At 44.0% G+C, this 16,088-nt stretch overlaps 1 protein-coding gene across 2 annotated transcripts in view; it reads right to left on the reverse strand.

The window, feature by feature from the left end:
* Nucleotides 1–16,088, reverse strand: part of OPCML (opioid binding protein/cell adhesion molecule like) — a 1,137,420-nt gene that overhangs the window by 928,688 nt on the left and 192,644 nt on the right. The window lies entirely within an intron of this gene.

The raw sequence follows: 16,088 nt of genomic DNA on the forward strand, positions 1-16,088 counted from the left end.
CATGCTACACAAAAATCAACTCAAGATGAATTAAAGACTTACATGTAAACCCAAAACTATAAAAACTCTGGAAGATAACCTAGGTAATGCCATCCTAGACAGGAATGAGCAAAGATTTCATGATAAAGACACCAAAGTCAATTGCAACAAAGCAAAAATTGACAAATGGGATCTAATTAAACTTAAGAGCTGCTGCGCAGCAAAAGGAACTCTCAACAGAGTAAACAGGAAACCTACAGAATGGGAGAAAATATTTGCAAACTATGCATCTGATAAAGGTCTAGTATTCAGCATCTATAAGGAACTTAAAAAAACTACAAGAGAAAAACAAACAATCCCATTGAAAAGTGGGCAAAGGACGTGAACAGACACTTCTCAAAAGAAGACATATATGCGTCCAACAAGCATATAAAAAAAAGCTCAGTATCACTGATCATTAGAGAAATGCAAATCAAAACCACGGTGAGATACTATCTCACACCAGTCAGAATGGCTATTAATAAAAAGTTAGAAAATAACAGATGCTGGTGAGGTTGTGGAGAAAAGGGAACCCTTATACACCGTTAGTGGGAATATAAATTAGTTCAACTATTGTGGAAAGCAGTACAGTGATTCCTCAAAGACCTAAAAGCAGAACTACCATTCGACCCAGCAATCCCATTACTGGGTATATACCCAGAGGAATATAAAGCATTCTACAATAAAGACATATGCACACAAATATTCATTGCAGCACTCTTCAAACAGCAGATGTGGAATCAACCTAAATGCCCATCAATGACAGATACGGATAAAGAAAATGTGGTACACATACATCATGGAATATTATGCAGCTGTGAAAAAAGAACAAGATCATGCCTTTTGCATTAACATGGATAAAGCTGGAGGCTATCATCCTTAGCAAACTAACTCAGGAACAGAAAATCAAATACAGCATGTTCTCACTTATAGTGAGAGCTAAATGATGAGAACTTATGAACAAAAAGAAGGAAACAGCAGACACTGGGGTCTACTTGAGGGAGAGGGTGGGAGGAAGTAGAGGAGCAGAAAAGATAACTATTGAGTACTGAGCTTAATACCTGGGTGATGTAATAATATGTACAACAACCCCCATGACATGTGTTTATCTTTGTAACAAACCTTCACATGGACCCCCAAACCTAAATTAAAGGTTTTTTTTAAAAGGAAAAAACACTTTAACCCATTGGGCTCTTTTCAGATGTTAGGGTCCAGAACAAGCAGACCGAGCCCTGCTCCTATAGAGCATACCAGTGAGTGAGAGCCGAGAGCTCCGTAATCAATGGACTTTGGTGAGGATTAACTTGCAGTCTTCTGGATCTCCGTGGGAGAGGGTTTGTACAGGCCTTTGGCCAGTCTGGGGTGGCCTTTGGGTAGGGCATGAGAGGGGCAACAGGAATAAGCCCATTGATGATGTGTTGTCTCTGCTCTTACCTACCGGTGGGCTCCATGGAAGCAGAGCTCAGTCTGTGGCTGGACCCTAATGTGTTGAAACACATTAAATGGATGCATGTTTCAACTTGAACTGTTGACATGTTGGGCTGGCTACTTCGCTGGGGGATGTCCCATGCCTGTGTTTAGCCACAGCCCTGAACTTTGCTCTCTACAGGTCATTAGCAACTCCCTTTAGACATTGTAAAATGTCCCCTTGGCAACAAAATCACCTCTGGTTGAGAACTTCGGCTTTAATCCTTACAATCACCTTTCACGATGGGCAAGGCTGCCATTCTTACTCTTCATTTTATAATAAAGGAGACTCAGGCTGAAAGGCTGTGATTTCCCCAAAGTCACACAGAGTGGCAGAATGGTCCAGGTGAGTAGATTTCCTAATTCCAAATCCAGTTCTCATTTCAACACATGTCAGCACTTCATACCTAACAAGCGGCCAGGAGATTGTCTTCAGAACAAGACGAGGTGGACTTCGCTTTACAGTGTGTGCCCTGGACTGCGTCACCCCTGGAGGCTGCATCTGCAAAGTCAGCGCCTCTCCTGGTGAGGCTGCTGCTGGTGTAGGCAGACTCAGTGGGCCATGATATTACATAGATTAAAGGAGGGAAAGTGTCTTCAGCCTCCCTAAAATTGTTTTCAGTGATGGCCTCTGGACTAGAGGATAAGTTGACTTTCAATCAGAAAAACAGTTAATTCAACACTGGAATCACCTCCTCCAAGTCTTTGACATCATCCTCACTCTCATTCCAAATCTCCTCAAGACAGAGTGTCTTGGACAATCAACTGGGCGAGGATGCAGCAAAACTGACCCAGCTGTGTGGATTAAGAGAGGAGGTGCAGGCCAATGGCAAGCGTAGCTCCCAAGAATCAAACTGATGACCCGTTGAGGTCCAAGCAGGAAGCTGGTTGTAAGAGTTGTTCAATGCAGGCTCAGGGTGTCCTATCAACCACAGAGAACAACAATGATGGGAGTCCTGAAAGAAAGGAGTCTCCACCTAGGGGCTCTGTTTGCAAGTAGCAGGACACAGCCGCATGTAGAGTCCAGTTCCTGAAGGAGGAACCAATAAAGCATGCCAGGATGCCTATCCCAGGATGCCTATCCCAGGATGAAACTAGAGGGCCAGGTTAGGAAATAGAATCAATATCATTAAAGAAGTGGACTTCAGAACATAGGTGAGGGCTGTCTCATGGCCAAGGTACCCAATCAAAGTTATGTAAAAAAGTGAAGGCCACGTGATACAGAGCTCACCGCGTGCAGGACAAGAACTGGTAATACTAATCCCTCCTGTCTCAGAGCAGCGTTGGTCTTGGGATCTGGGAGGAGAATGAAGGAGATCCACTAGGTATGAGACTCAGAGGCCAGGAGCCAAACAGGTTTTAGGAAAACACTTTAGCCTTTTTGGGTCTCACAGAATTATAGATTCTCCTAATGGAAAAAAAAAAAAAAACAAACTGAAGTAGTAGGATCTAGTGGCTAATAATTTGGAATCTAGGACCAGACAAATCTAGGTTAAAGTTTCTATATCGAAGAAGTGTATTGCCTTTGATATATAATGTCTCTAAGACATAGTAGCATTGCTTTTAAGATGGAAGTCAGTATAGAATCCCTTTTACAGGATTGAGAAATTTAAATGAGACAATAAATAGAAATGTCCCAGTGCCTGAAATACAATAGAAATTCATTCAGCATTAGTTTAAAAGAAATCAATTTAGCATTTCACTTGGAGTGAGAGGAACAAAAAGGATGGGCAGGTTGCTGTTGCTATCAAAGGTTCTACTTTTAGTGAATGTCCTTGCTCTTAGCATCTCTCTTTCCTTACCTCCTTACACCCCCATTTGTTATGAAAAGAATGAGGACTCCCTCCCCATTTTTGTGACACCCAAGGATTTTCTACACATGGAAATATTTAGCATTCTCCAGAAGCTCAAGGGCAGGCTTCAAGTTAGCACAGCTGTACCTGGATTCTGATCTGGAGACAAATTGCTACTTCATTATAGAACCAGTGAGAAGCATCCAATTTTGAAGGCTGTTAAATTTGCAAGGGCAACAGAGAACCAAATGAATATAAAATGCAGAATGGCCTCACACGGGCACAGCATCTTATCTTAGAGGCAAAAGAGAAGCATGCAACCCCTCATGCCCTGGAAAGACGTTTTATGACAGTAAAAATAGTTGGGGTAAGTCTATGCTATTTAGATATGATAAACAAGACATGAAATGTCAGTAACGCTGTTTCTTTTCCTAAGGCAAGAGATGCCAAGGAGTCAGCCGCCATTTTGAGAGCATCTCTGAACACCTGTCACCTGTGCAGACCTCTCTGTAAAGCTTAGAGACACAAAGACTCCCTTAGTCTCTAAATACTACCACCCGCTGGCCCACTCACCTACAGTGCTGCTGTTGATCAATATGCAGTCAACAGATGTCTGGTCTTGCAATGCAGGAGGAACAATCTCCCAGTTGCCTGGGGAACCACGGACTTCCATGGAAGTCTCGCAGGATCCGCTGCAGGGCCAGTGACAACAGAGAATGCAAGCTCAGGTGCCCTCAGCTCATGCCCCTTTTTGTGGATTTCTGAGCTATCTGGGGAAGTCAGCAACCACTTTAGTGCCTTTACCTGCTGCTGTGGGAAGAGGCCTTACATACTGCACAGTCAGTTGACTTCTGAGGAAGAGACTCCTCATATCTATCAATTCTCACTCCTTACCTCACCAGGGCACTTTTACAGCAGACTTCATAAAAACTTCCATGTAAAAATGGCCTCCAAATAGAACTCAAAGGAAGGATACCTGGGCTAGGTTTCAACTCAGGGTGAAATCTGGTGCACAGAAACCCTTAAAATTGCTTTAGAATTTTGCAAACATTGAGCTTAAATAAAAAGGAGAGGATGTTACAGCAGTACAAGATGATACGAATATTACAGCTGAATTCTGAAATTGGGGGCTCACACACTGATCCCCACCACTCATTTCCAAGAGGTTTCTGTCTCCTGCTTGGGAGGGCTTTCAGCTCCCCTGCCCAGCCCTGCTACCTGTGGAAGCCACAGGGCCGCCCTGTGTTGGGCACAACACAAGAAATCCTGTGGCTCACCAAGCCTCTGACTCGCCCGTTACGAGGGAAGCGGGCTTTGTTGCATTCTCCCTTTTCCATCAGCTTAGCTCCTGTTTCTACAGAATCAAAAGATGACTGCCAGAGAAAAAGGAGTTTGTTTTCTTCCATTGAATGCAATTGTTTCAATGACAGCCTGTGAGTGCTGCAATCTTGCAGGCCTCAGACACTTAATTCATCTCAGAGGTGATATCAAAAACAACACAGCAGGCACTTACCTGCCACGGGCTCTCTTGCTACAAAAGCAAGCCCCTGTTTCATCATCCTGGGCCCTGGTGACTGACCCAGGTGGGCGATGCCATATCGACTGGGGCGGGGTGGGGGGGATGTGCCACAGCTGTCTGGGATACCATGCTGCAGACGAAAGGGAATTAAGGTGGAGGCGGTGTGCTGGCCAGCTCTGAGGCTCTGCTGCCTCGTTCCTGAGCTTTAGCTTTGCCTTCCTGTCCTATAAAGAGGGCTAACAGCGAAACTGCCCACCACTGGCCCTTCCAGCCAGCCAATGTGCTGCAGACTACTCTGCACTGGACTTACAGCAGAAAGGCTCAGAAGGCAACATTGGCCACTCTATTAGGGCTGAAGTCTCTAGGGCGGGTTGAAACAATGGAGAGAAAGCTCAAAAAGGTGCCTCATTCTAGCCTGCCAAAGAGAAAACTGGAATTTCCCCAACCATCCCTATAATCTTTGGTTTGCTAGAAACAGCTCTGGAAAGGAGTGTTCCTGCTAGGGAAAAGCTTTGCCCATGCACCAGGAACTGGTCTGGCCAGCGGTGTGAGGAATCCTCTGTATCCTCCACATGTGAGACTTAAAGCTGGGAAGAGATGTTCAAAGAGCTGGCTTTTCTCAAGAGAGGGGTTGCTAATTTCCTTCTCAAATAAATCTGAGATTCTTCCCGTCATCCCTGTTCCATTGTCCCTGCCCAGGTGCAAGGCCTGAGAGTGTCCAGCTGACAATGCTCCTATTGTCTCTCACCTGGTGAGACCCACCTGTCACACCAGCATCAGGATACATTTCAAAATACAACTTTCGTCTCCTACTCCTCCATTAAGCTATTAATACAACTCTACTCGATTATCTGTGATGTCCTTCCACCCTTATCAGCAAAATATGATTTTATTATTAATACAAATGACTATCGAGTACTTTAATAGATGCTAGGCGTTTCATTATAACTTTGCATTGTATTAATTTACACAATTCCCATAACAGCCTTCTGAATTAGGTGTTATTACCTTCTCCAATTTAAAGATGAAAAAGCTTGAGACTCAGAGATTATGGAATTTGTCAAGGTCACACAGCTAGTGAGTATGGGAGCCATGATTTGAAACCGGAGTTTGTTCCCATAGCCCATGCTCTTAGCCACTCACCTCTCCACGTGGCAGGGAGGGCTGCCCACTGTTTCCCCCCAAACACTCAGCCTTTTCACTGTAGCTTCCTCTGAGCCAAGGAAGCTTCCATTCCACCCAGGCCAGCCTCTTCACGGTCTAGTAAAACAAACGATGCTCAGATTTACCCTTTCTTCCATCTGGCCTGCTCTGCCTTCCCCGTCTTTGAATCTTAGCCACTCCTCAAAAGCTAGCTGAAGTCCGGCCTGCTCTGCAGTGGTCTCTAGAGCACCAAGCTTACCCTCGTCTCCTGGACCTCGTGGCACCTAATCACACACCACTGTGTGCTGGGCTCCTGTTGTTCTAGGTCCATGCCCTACCTTGTTATGAAGGACTATGAGTCATTTCAGAGAGACGAAAGTGTAATTTTATTTTGTAGAATCTTGCCAATACTCAGAACATAACAAAAGCCCAATTGAATTAGATCAGCATAGTACATGGCTCCTGAGAACACTGCAACCCCCAAGTCTCACAAAAACCCTGTAAAAGAAAATGAACAAGTCGGCCATAGCCTCCTGTGCCTTTAGTGCCACACCACACTGACTCCAACCATGCATCTCTGCTTTCTGGGATCTTTGGTGCCCCATTTGTATCTAGAAAAAAAAAATGTTGCCTTTTCTAACTCTGAAGAATATGCAGGTGTGCCGCTAAATGCTGCCTTTGTTTACGTGGCAGTCAGAACTCTGTGAACTGCAGTAGGACACCACCTCTGACCCTGCCGCCCCTGGGCCTTGTCTGAAGGCGCTGGCCTCTGAGTGTATAAGAAATAGAACGTTGGAATCAACTTCCAGGCTCCAAAGAGTGTCCTTTGACTCTTCAGGTAATCCGGCAGTATGCAGTGGAATGCTGACCAGTTGTGATTAGACACGCACTTCCCAGTTTCAACACCAGCCTACCCATCTTAGAGTAGATGAGGAATCGATGGCAAAGCGGTAGACTCAAGAGACTGTTCCACCTTGAATTCATCTACAGTCTGTCAAGCCTGTACATTCCCCCACCTCCTCTTTTTATTAATAGCTGATCCCTATATAACTATTCTAGCCCACAAATTAACACCGTGTGTGTGTATAAAAGCTTGTATATTTCCCTCTACCTCTCTTTATATTAATAGCTGATCTCTATATAACTACTCTAGCCCACAAATTAAGACTCTCTCTCTCTCTCTCTCTCTGTGTGTGTGTGTAAAAGCTTTTACATTTCCCTCTACCTCCTCTTTTTATTAATAGCCGTTCTCTGTATAACTGCTTTAGTCTGTGAATTAAGAATGTGTATGTGTATGTGTGTGCTAGGGAGAGAGAGGCTTAAGTGTACGTATAAGAAAATGTATAATTCCTAAGCACCTGTTTCTGTGAAGGGGGAAAAATAATGAAATTAAAGGCTTTTGTAATTGCTGCTCCCTCTATCAAGAATAGTCTTCTCTGCAAGGGCCACATAGCTCCTGTTCTCCTTCCTGCCTGTCTCTGTTGAATACCAGTGTTAAAAAGATGCAACCCTGACACTTCCTGCAAATTAGCACTCCCATCACTGCCTGTCCCCCTTCTTTTTTTCTTCACAGCACAGATACCTGACACTATGTGTGTATTTATGTACTCATAGCTCTGCCTTCATGCACACACCCAGCTGAGAGCTTCTTGTGGGATTCTGTCAATTCCATTCATTCCTGAATCCCCCGTACCTAGAACCCAGCCTGCCTGTACATCATGGGTGCTCAATAACTAATCAACCAAAAAATATTAAGCATAAGGGTGAATTCTAATGAACAAACAAATGAAAAAAGGTCTTGATCCAACTCCAATTCAATATTAGCAAGCTCTGGAACTTCAAAATAGGACTTAATTTCTGTGGGTCTCAGCCTTCTCATGTGTCAAATGAGGTCCCTCGACTAGATAGGCAACTTATTCCTGGACATTTCTAAGTTTCCTTGAGTCCCCTTGACACGAACAAGTGATGCAGGAGTTTCTACCTTTGACTGACTTTCAGGTGCCCTTGGGCGATGCTGTTTTCCCTCCACCCATGAAGTTAAGGTGAAAACACAATGCTCAGCTGAATACCCTACAGGAAGATTTGCCTGGGTGCAGGCTTGTAGGCAATCCCAAAGTGTTTCCTTTTGTTTCGCGGGAGGAAGAAAAATCAGTCTCCCTTAAAATGCTTTTGCAGCAATTGGCCTGGCCCAGTGGCTCACGCCTGTAATCCCAGCACTTTGGGAGGGCAAGGCAGGTGGATCACCTGAGGTCAGGAGTTCAAGACCACCCTGGCCAACACGGCGAAACCCCATCTCTACTAAAACTACAAAAATTAGCCAGGCATGGCGGTGTCACCTGTAATCCCAGCTACTCAGGAGGCTGAGGCAGGAGAATAGCTTGAATTTGGGAGGCGGAGGTTGCAGTGAGCCGAGATGACGCCATTGCACTCCAGCCTGGGTGAAAGAGCAAGACTCCATTTTGGAAAAAAAAAAAAAAAAAAAAAAGCCTTTGCAGCATTACTCCTGCGAATTGGAACCAGGAATTAATAACATCAAGCCTGAAGGAACAGCACTCTTTCTTGAGTCCCACAGAGGAGGACTCGACAGAAGTTATCTGAACTCTGTTTAGGGAGAAAAAAACACATGTTTCTAGGGGAGGCAGGAAGACAGCTTTGACGCTTCCATGTGATACCTCCCGGCTAGGCATTAGCTTCCTCAGGCATCAGGACTAATCATGGCAGTTTTGCAGCACTCCTTTCAACCATCCCTAGAGGCCTCCGTCTTTCAGAGACTCCCAGGGGGAAGAGGAGAACTAACACACTAGAAATAGCTGTGCTTTTGACGTAAAGCACACTAGCAAACAGGGCTAAGATGGATCACAATGCCAAGCATCACCATCACTCCACGAGCACAGGAAACACCACGCCCTGCACTCATGGTTATGCAACGCAACAACTTGATAGAGTGCCGCTGTCGCTGTACTAGAAATTGAAGGCGATCTGCTCCTACCTGTACACAGAGCAGGGAAAATCACTTTCACTCATTGAGAGGCTTCAACAGCAGAAAGATTGATCAAACCGATGAGGAGCGAATCTCCCTGCCGCCTGCTGTTGCCAGACACGTGAACAAGGCAGGCTGCAAGTCATCCCTCCGGAGGGACCCGTGCGGAGGTTGGGTGGAATATGTGTGACTAGTGAAGCGTGTGAAGAGGGAGGGCGAAGAGTGGCAGTCTACAGGCAGCAGACACCTCCAGTCTCTCTGCCCTGTGTTTGCAAAAACAGAAGACTCAGGTGGAGTCTCCTGCAGCTGAGCTGGCCCAGGTTCAGGACAATGCTGGCTTCCGAGAAGGCCGTTTGGGACATAGAGGGAGCAAGAACCTGGAGCTGAATTTGGTCTGGAGCAGGCTTTCATGGTACCTTAGGCCTTCATGGAGACTTTGCTGAGAATTACTTTTTGGAGACTCGTGAGGAGGAGGTGATAGATTTCTTCTCTTTGGAAACAGGGTCTTGCTTTAACACCCAGGCTGCAGTGCAGTGGCACAATCATAGCTCACTGCAACCTTTGAACACCTCCCTACATTTTTACTATTTTTATAGAGATGGAGTTTCACCCAGCCTGGCCTTGACCTCCTAGCCTCAAACAATCCTCCCAGCTGGGCCTCCCAAATCACTGGGATTACAGGCATGAGCCACTGTGACCCACCATGATGGATTTCTGAAAGCCACCATTACAAGAGAGTAACAAAGTCCAAGTGCTCTGCAGCAAGTTTCAGGATGGTCTTAAGAGAGACAGAAGTGGCATGCTCATGGTGTAGCCACCCACCCCTAATCACTCCGTGACGCGAGGGTTCTTTGTGTTGCCCATCCTCACAGGGCCTAATTCACCCTTTAACTATGGGGCTGACACTTGTCATCTTTCCATCTACCCGTGTCACTCCCAAATCTCCCTCATTAGATAAAAAATTAATTTTGTTAATTAAAGCAATGGAAATCAATTAACCTTATCAAGAAACATGGCCTACTGAAACAGAGCCAAGCCTTATATTGCAATTTCCTTCTGCCTGAGATCAGAGATAGAACCACACAATTTGACTCTCAGAGGGCGGTTTTCTACCCCGGGAGTGAGAGGGAATTTTTTTTCCCTAGGGTTAGAGAAGGTTCTAAACTATTCACAACCAGGTTATTTACTTCAACACAATAAGCATTAGAATTACATTTCACCAACATCTAAAGATTCCATTAATTTCTTTGCAGCTGCCTACCTAGCATTGTAATGGATTTAATACCAATCATGGATACTTAAAATAAAATTCTATCACTTTACAAATGGGAAAAAACAGGCCCGACACAGGGTGGCTTGTGGGTTTCTCCCTTCTCTTCTCCTGTACCACATCTTCCCAAAATAGATTAAAATTTTCTCCCTTTTATAAATATCTCTGTACAATTTAAACACAGTCATTATTTTACTTTAAAAAAACGTGCTATAAATGCAAAGGCTGAAGTCTCCTCCGCAAAGACCCTGCAGCTTTCTCAGTTTATTCTGAACTAATTGCCAGAGCAGCCTGTGATGAAATCCCTAACAGCCTTTATGATGAAAGATTAAACCCTGCGAGGAAACACATTGACAAGGTGCGCTGCAGACTCTCTGCTCCCACCCACTTACGTGGTGTAGGGTGAGTGCCCTCTCCATTCCTCATAATCCATCCGGCAATCAGCATGCTCCCTCCCTAACTTCCGGTTTAGTCACACTCACACAATAGCAGCCCTCACTCCTGCTAGAATAAGGGACACGATCTGGCTGTCCCAGGTGGTATTTCTCCAGCTGAGTCATTGTTGAATAAATGAACCCACTGACAGTCTCTCTGAACTTAGCCCCGAGAGCCAATTCTGTCCTTTGCAAAAAGGGTGCATCGCCTACTGCTATAATCCTGGCAGGGCTTCCCTCCTTAACCTACTCCTGCCTACCTAATGTCCAGAATTACCTTTCTCTGATACACTGAACATTTTACCCCACTGCCCCTCTCCCAGCCAAATTGGACAAATCCTGTTGCATTCTGACATTCAAGACACTCCTTCCCTCCCATCTTATGGCATTGCACCCTTGCTTCCCCCGTGCATTACAAACTGCTGCTCACTCTTCTTCCTTCACATGTGGCATGCTGGCCATGGCTCCTGCACCAAAAACAACTCAAGGAGCCCCACCTCCTACTTCTCTCTTTTTGAGAACCCCCCCACTTCTATCTCTTTCTGTATCTTAATGTGGCACTCTGCATTTCAAAAGTTACAGAAAAATAGGAGTTTGCTTGTCATTTTCTTTAATGAAAGTACAGAAGAGAAGACCTAGCTAAAAGTGAAACCATAAAATGATGCCACCTCCATCATGACAGGCCCTGCCTCAGCACCTGGAGACATGATGTGTGTCCTCTTTGGCTGAAAATAATGTACCTTCCAGGGAGTTGGGACACCTCTTAGGAGCTTGCAAAGAGACACAGGTAACAAGTGAGGAGGGCTTGCTAGCCACGTCCCATGCAGAGATTCCCTCAAACACATCAGTGATTACAGCCTTAGGCTCTTCCTTACCATCACCCTCTGCATGACTTCCATTACCTCTCTTTAAAATCAATCCCGACCATCACATTGATCTCAAATCATATACATCAGCCCCCCTATATCAAGCACAGAGGCCTAAAGTAACACTCTCATTCCTGGAAACAGCAAAATATCAAGCAGTGCTGCCATCGCATCAAAGCCAGGTCTGTTTTAAAGAATTCAGGATTTCTTGATACAAAAAAAATCTCAGGATAGGAAGAGATCTATCAGAAAGTATTCCCACTAGGTGTTCAAAGGGTAGAAACAAAAATTACTTTAAAAATGTGGCAGAGGCAGCAGCCAAATGCATTTGGAAAAACCTGGATTAAGCTAAATTAAATGAATTTACTTACTGCTTTTAATATGAATCATGCATCTCGAGGAATAAACACAATGTGTATATTTCCCAAACATATTTATCTTGCCACCCATCCTTTGTACTGAATAATCTTATGGCAGTAATGTTCCATGAAACACACTGCACTAGAATCATCTAGCCTAGTCTTTCGTTAAATGCTAGATTCCTGTTCACAACATCACACTTGGGCTTCCCCTTGTTTGTCTTCACTGTCAGAGAACGTATTGCTTGTGCCATTTTCCTACCACAATGTTCTTTTTTTGCACTAAGCCAAGATGTGCTGCTTTGTAACTTCCTTCTGGTACTTTTGGATTTGACTAGGGCCATAGAGAGCAAACTTAATCGATCTTCAGATCCATGAAGAAAGCGCTCTTCTGGTTCTTCTAGTGGTATCCTCTAGGCTCAAGCCCACCCAGGCCTTCATTAATTGCTCTGATGACATTTCACATTGTAACATCAGCCTGGTCCTTTCTGTCTGATACACTTCAATTCTCAATATTCCTCTTAAGGTGTGGTGACTGCATGAACACAGGCACTCTAGATTTGGTCTAATCAATAGAACCTAAAGCACGACTATTACTTTCTTAGCTCTGGTCGCTAATACACCAATCAGAAGCCAGAAGAGTTTACTAGAATAACCTAGAATTTTATCTGTATTAATGTAGTTCTTCATCAAAATTGAGGTTGTTTAGGTTTATCCAGATTGACGAGATTTTGTTATTTCTACGAGAATGATGACCTTAGGCTTAAGATCCTGATAATTTGGCATAGACCCTTAATGAGAATTAGACTACGATTTAAATCCCCTTCACTATAATGGACTTTAGTTGTCAACATTACCATTGTCCTGGGCAAGAGGTCAGAGTCCCTAATGGGAGTTAGCGAGTCTGGCTCAAATTCATTCCTCCTTCACCCTCAGGCGGTGCAGCATCCCTGAATGCCAAGCAGGATGCTCAAGAGTCAGCCAAATCCCTGCTGTCAAATAAGCTTCAGCATGTGAGAGGCAATTCCTGTTATTTTGCTGGGTAATTTTTGCTTTCAAAAGCAGAAGAGAGAACAGAGGCCAATATCGAGAGATGTGAATGGTACTAGGGGACTACAGAAGAATAGAAATGCAAATGCAAATTCTAAAATGCACCCTACTGAATAGTTCACTGAATATAGGAAGGCATATAGGAGGTAATGCAGTCACCAGGTGTCTGGTCTCTGCAGGACCACATCAGCTTTTAGAATAGCCAGCATAGATTAGACAGGCACTTGAAGCATATCCATTTTCAAGTAGGCTTTAAAGAAAATTCAAGACAAAATGGTGGCAGTGGAAAGAATGTGGAATTAGCCATCAGAAAACCTGGGTTCCAAGCCTAGTTTTACCACTTATTTGTTTGATTAGTTAATTTAACCTCTCCGAAAATTCATCTATATAATCAAACTTCTGGACTAGATGTTAGCTATGGGGTTTTCTGTGCGTGCGTGTGTGTGTTTTGTTTTGTTTTGTTGTTTCTGTGTGAGTTTTTTGTTGTTTTGTTTTGATTTGATGCGGATCTTCTACAGTTCATTACAATATTCCCTACTGAAGACTGACTTTCCTGACTTTCGATAGCCTTCAAAAAGGACAGCTTCACATTATCTTAAAAGGGTAATGAATGGTGTGCATAGTGTTTGAAGTTGAGGGAGAGGATAAACAACTAATTCCTGCATTACGTTAAGCACAAAGTTGCATTTTTATTTACTTTTTTGTTGGTGGTGCCAAAGAATGTGGTGCTTGTACCATTTTTCATTTGCTCTTCAAAACTTAGCCATAGATTTGTGCCTTCGCTTCAGTTTTAAGCATCTTGTAAAGCACATGTGGCCTGAGAGTGGCCTGTTGCTGCTATACCTCTCCAAGGTGTCTTCACGATGACTCTCCCTGGGAGCAGCCAGCACAACTGCAGTAGTCCTCCTGGGAGCTGCAACTGGTTTGCCCTGACATGCGACAATTATAAAGATGGCCTTTTGGAGGTTATTAACACTGATGGCATTGCCTTAGCCATACCATAGAAAGATTGCAAGCCAGTAGGACTCCAGATTAAAATTATGTTCATTGGAAACCAACAATAGGCTTGGAACAAAAGCAGCAAAACCATTCGAAATCACTCAAAGGCTCTTAGGGAAGTGTTTTTTTTCTCCTGTATCCAATATGGATTTTACTATCCACTGAGACAGGACAGAGTTTACAGATTTAGGTTGGCCTCTGAAATTAAGACTAAAGATGAAAACCAGGTGCTTCGAGAAGATGAAGATCCTGTCTGTATTTGGACACAGCAGCATGCTATTACTTTAATTTCTAAATAAGTAGAGGAATCTTCTTGACTTGGAAAGGAAAGCTCCTGCTGGTCAAATTCTCCATCACCTGATGGAGCTAGAGTTGTGTATCATTCACTTCAGCAATAAATATACTTGGGAGTGAGATCAAGGATGAGACAAGAAAGAATTATCCTGAAATTGCCTGAATTTTATAATCCCAGTACATGCAGGCACCCATAAAAGATGATAGTGAGCCGAGAGGAAAGACAGAAAGAGGGGAACACTGAACAATAGTGTGGAGGATAGGACAATCCATTTCAAAAGCCAGATACATAAAGCTTGATGATATACCAAAAAATGCTACCCTGTTACATCTGACCCATCAGCCAGTTGTATATGCATTCCATTAATCACTTCAAAAAAGCTGTTCTTTCTCTGGGAGAGAGAAAGGGCTCAGGGCAGGAAAAGCAATAGAATTTGTCTTCTTTGGTTACTCACTGTGACTAAAGTCTCTGTTATGAAATGTGTGTGCTCAATGACCATTCACTAAATGTTCCATGATTGTGATGAATAAGATCCACTGCAAACGAGAGCCATTGATTCACCAGAGCCCAGATGCCAATTGAATCTTATCTAGCATATCTCAGCTGTGAGCTGCTTGCAGGCAAGGACTGTGCCTAATTCATCTTTGAATCCCCCCAGCACCTAATGCAATGTCGTGCATCAAGCAGGTGCTGGGTAAATGTTTGATAGGGGAGATTGCTTTCCTAAATGAAGGGAGATGTTTGGTAACATAATCCATGTAGTAACTGTAGGCAGACATTTAGAAAGGCTTACTCGGGTGCTGCCCAATCTGCAAGAGAGGAGCATACAGCCCCGGCCTCCCTCACTGGTGCTGCTGAGAAAAGCCACTCACAAATAGAGGAGCAGGTAACTTCTGAAAGGCTGGGGGACCTCAGCACAAAGCTCTGAGACTTCGTGGCTTGCTGCAGCATTTAATAGGAATAACACTTTGTAGAAAATGCTATGCTAGAAGATGATCTATGTGTACATCCAGATAAAGAAATTACAAATTCATTTAAGTTAGTATAAAGGCTGTGATACAAGAGAATGATAAGTCAAACCATGTCGAGGTGAGGTAGACCATGTGGGACAGGCTTCATCAATATTTATACCGTAATTATGAAGCCCCTACCATGAGCTGTATGTAAAGATCAGGAAGACATGGTCTTGACATTTAAGGAATTTGCAGTCTGCTGGGAGAGGACCCTCACCACAGCTGACACACAGGGGAGCAGAAGGATTCAGCGTGCAGGCCTGGGTGTGATCTAAGCTGTGTGCCATAGGGGTGCGGGGGCTTTGTCATGGGACCTGACTTCTCTGACTCCCTTTCTAGCACCTAAAATAGCATTAGTTGTATCTACTTCATACCGGCTGTATGTGGAGCCTTTAAGCAGTGCATGTGCATGGTAACCACTCAGTAACTCTGAGCTGTTATTTTTATGAGAGGATAACAGAAGAAGGTCAAGACCAAGGGCATTCCCTGAGCCACACTTGGATAAATATTTTGCAGTTCCCTCTTGAGTATGGATTGGAAATGAAGACCATTCTCTCTGTACATTGTGCTATAAATATATGATCTATACATTTATAGACTAGCAATGCACAGTTTTGAGGGAGATGTTTAACTTTTTAAGTGCTAGTTGCTTAGGTAGCATTGTGCTCATTCTCATCTCTTAATTTAATTCCTCAGGTATTGTAGTGGGAAGTACCTGAACCAGGTAGTTCCATTTTAAAAACTGTAAATGGTATTGAGAAGTTTAGGTTAGCAGAAATCATCGCAGGCTACACTCAGCCAGGTCTGTCCTGCACGGTGATGCCCTATACTTCAAGTGGAGAGTGGGATCTGAGAAACGCCAAGGAATCCCTTCTTCTTCAG

Source organism: Hylobates moloch, unplaced genomic scaffold (assembly GCF_009828535.3).
Source record: "Hylobates moloch isolate HMO894 unplaced genomic scaffold, HMol_V3 SCAFFOLD_11, whole genome shotgun sequence".
Lineage (NCBI taxonomy): Eukaryota > Metazoa > Chordata > Mammalia > Primates > Hylobatidae > Hylobates > Hylobates moloch.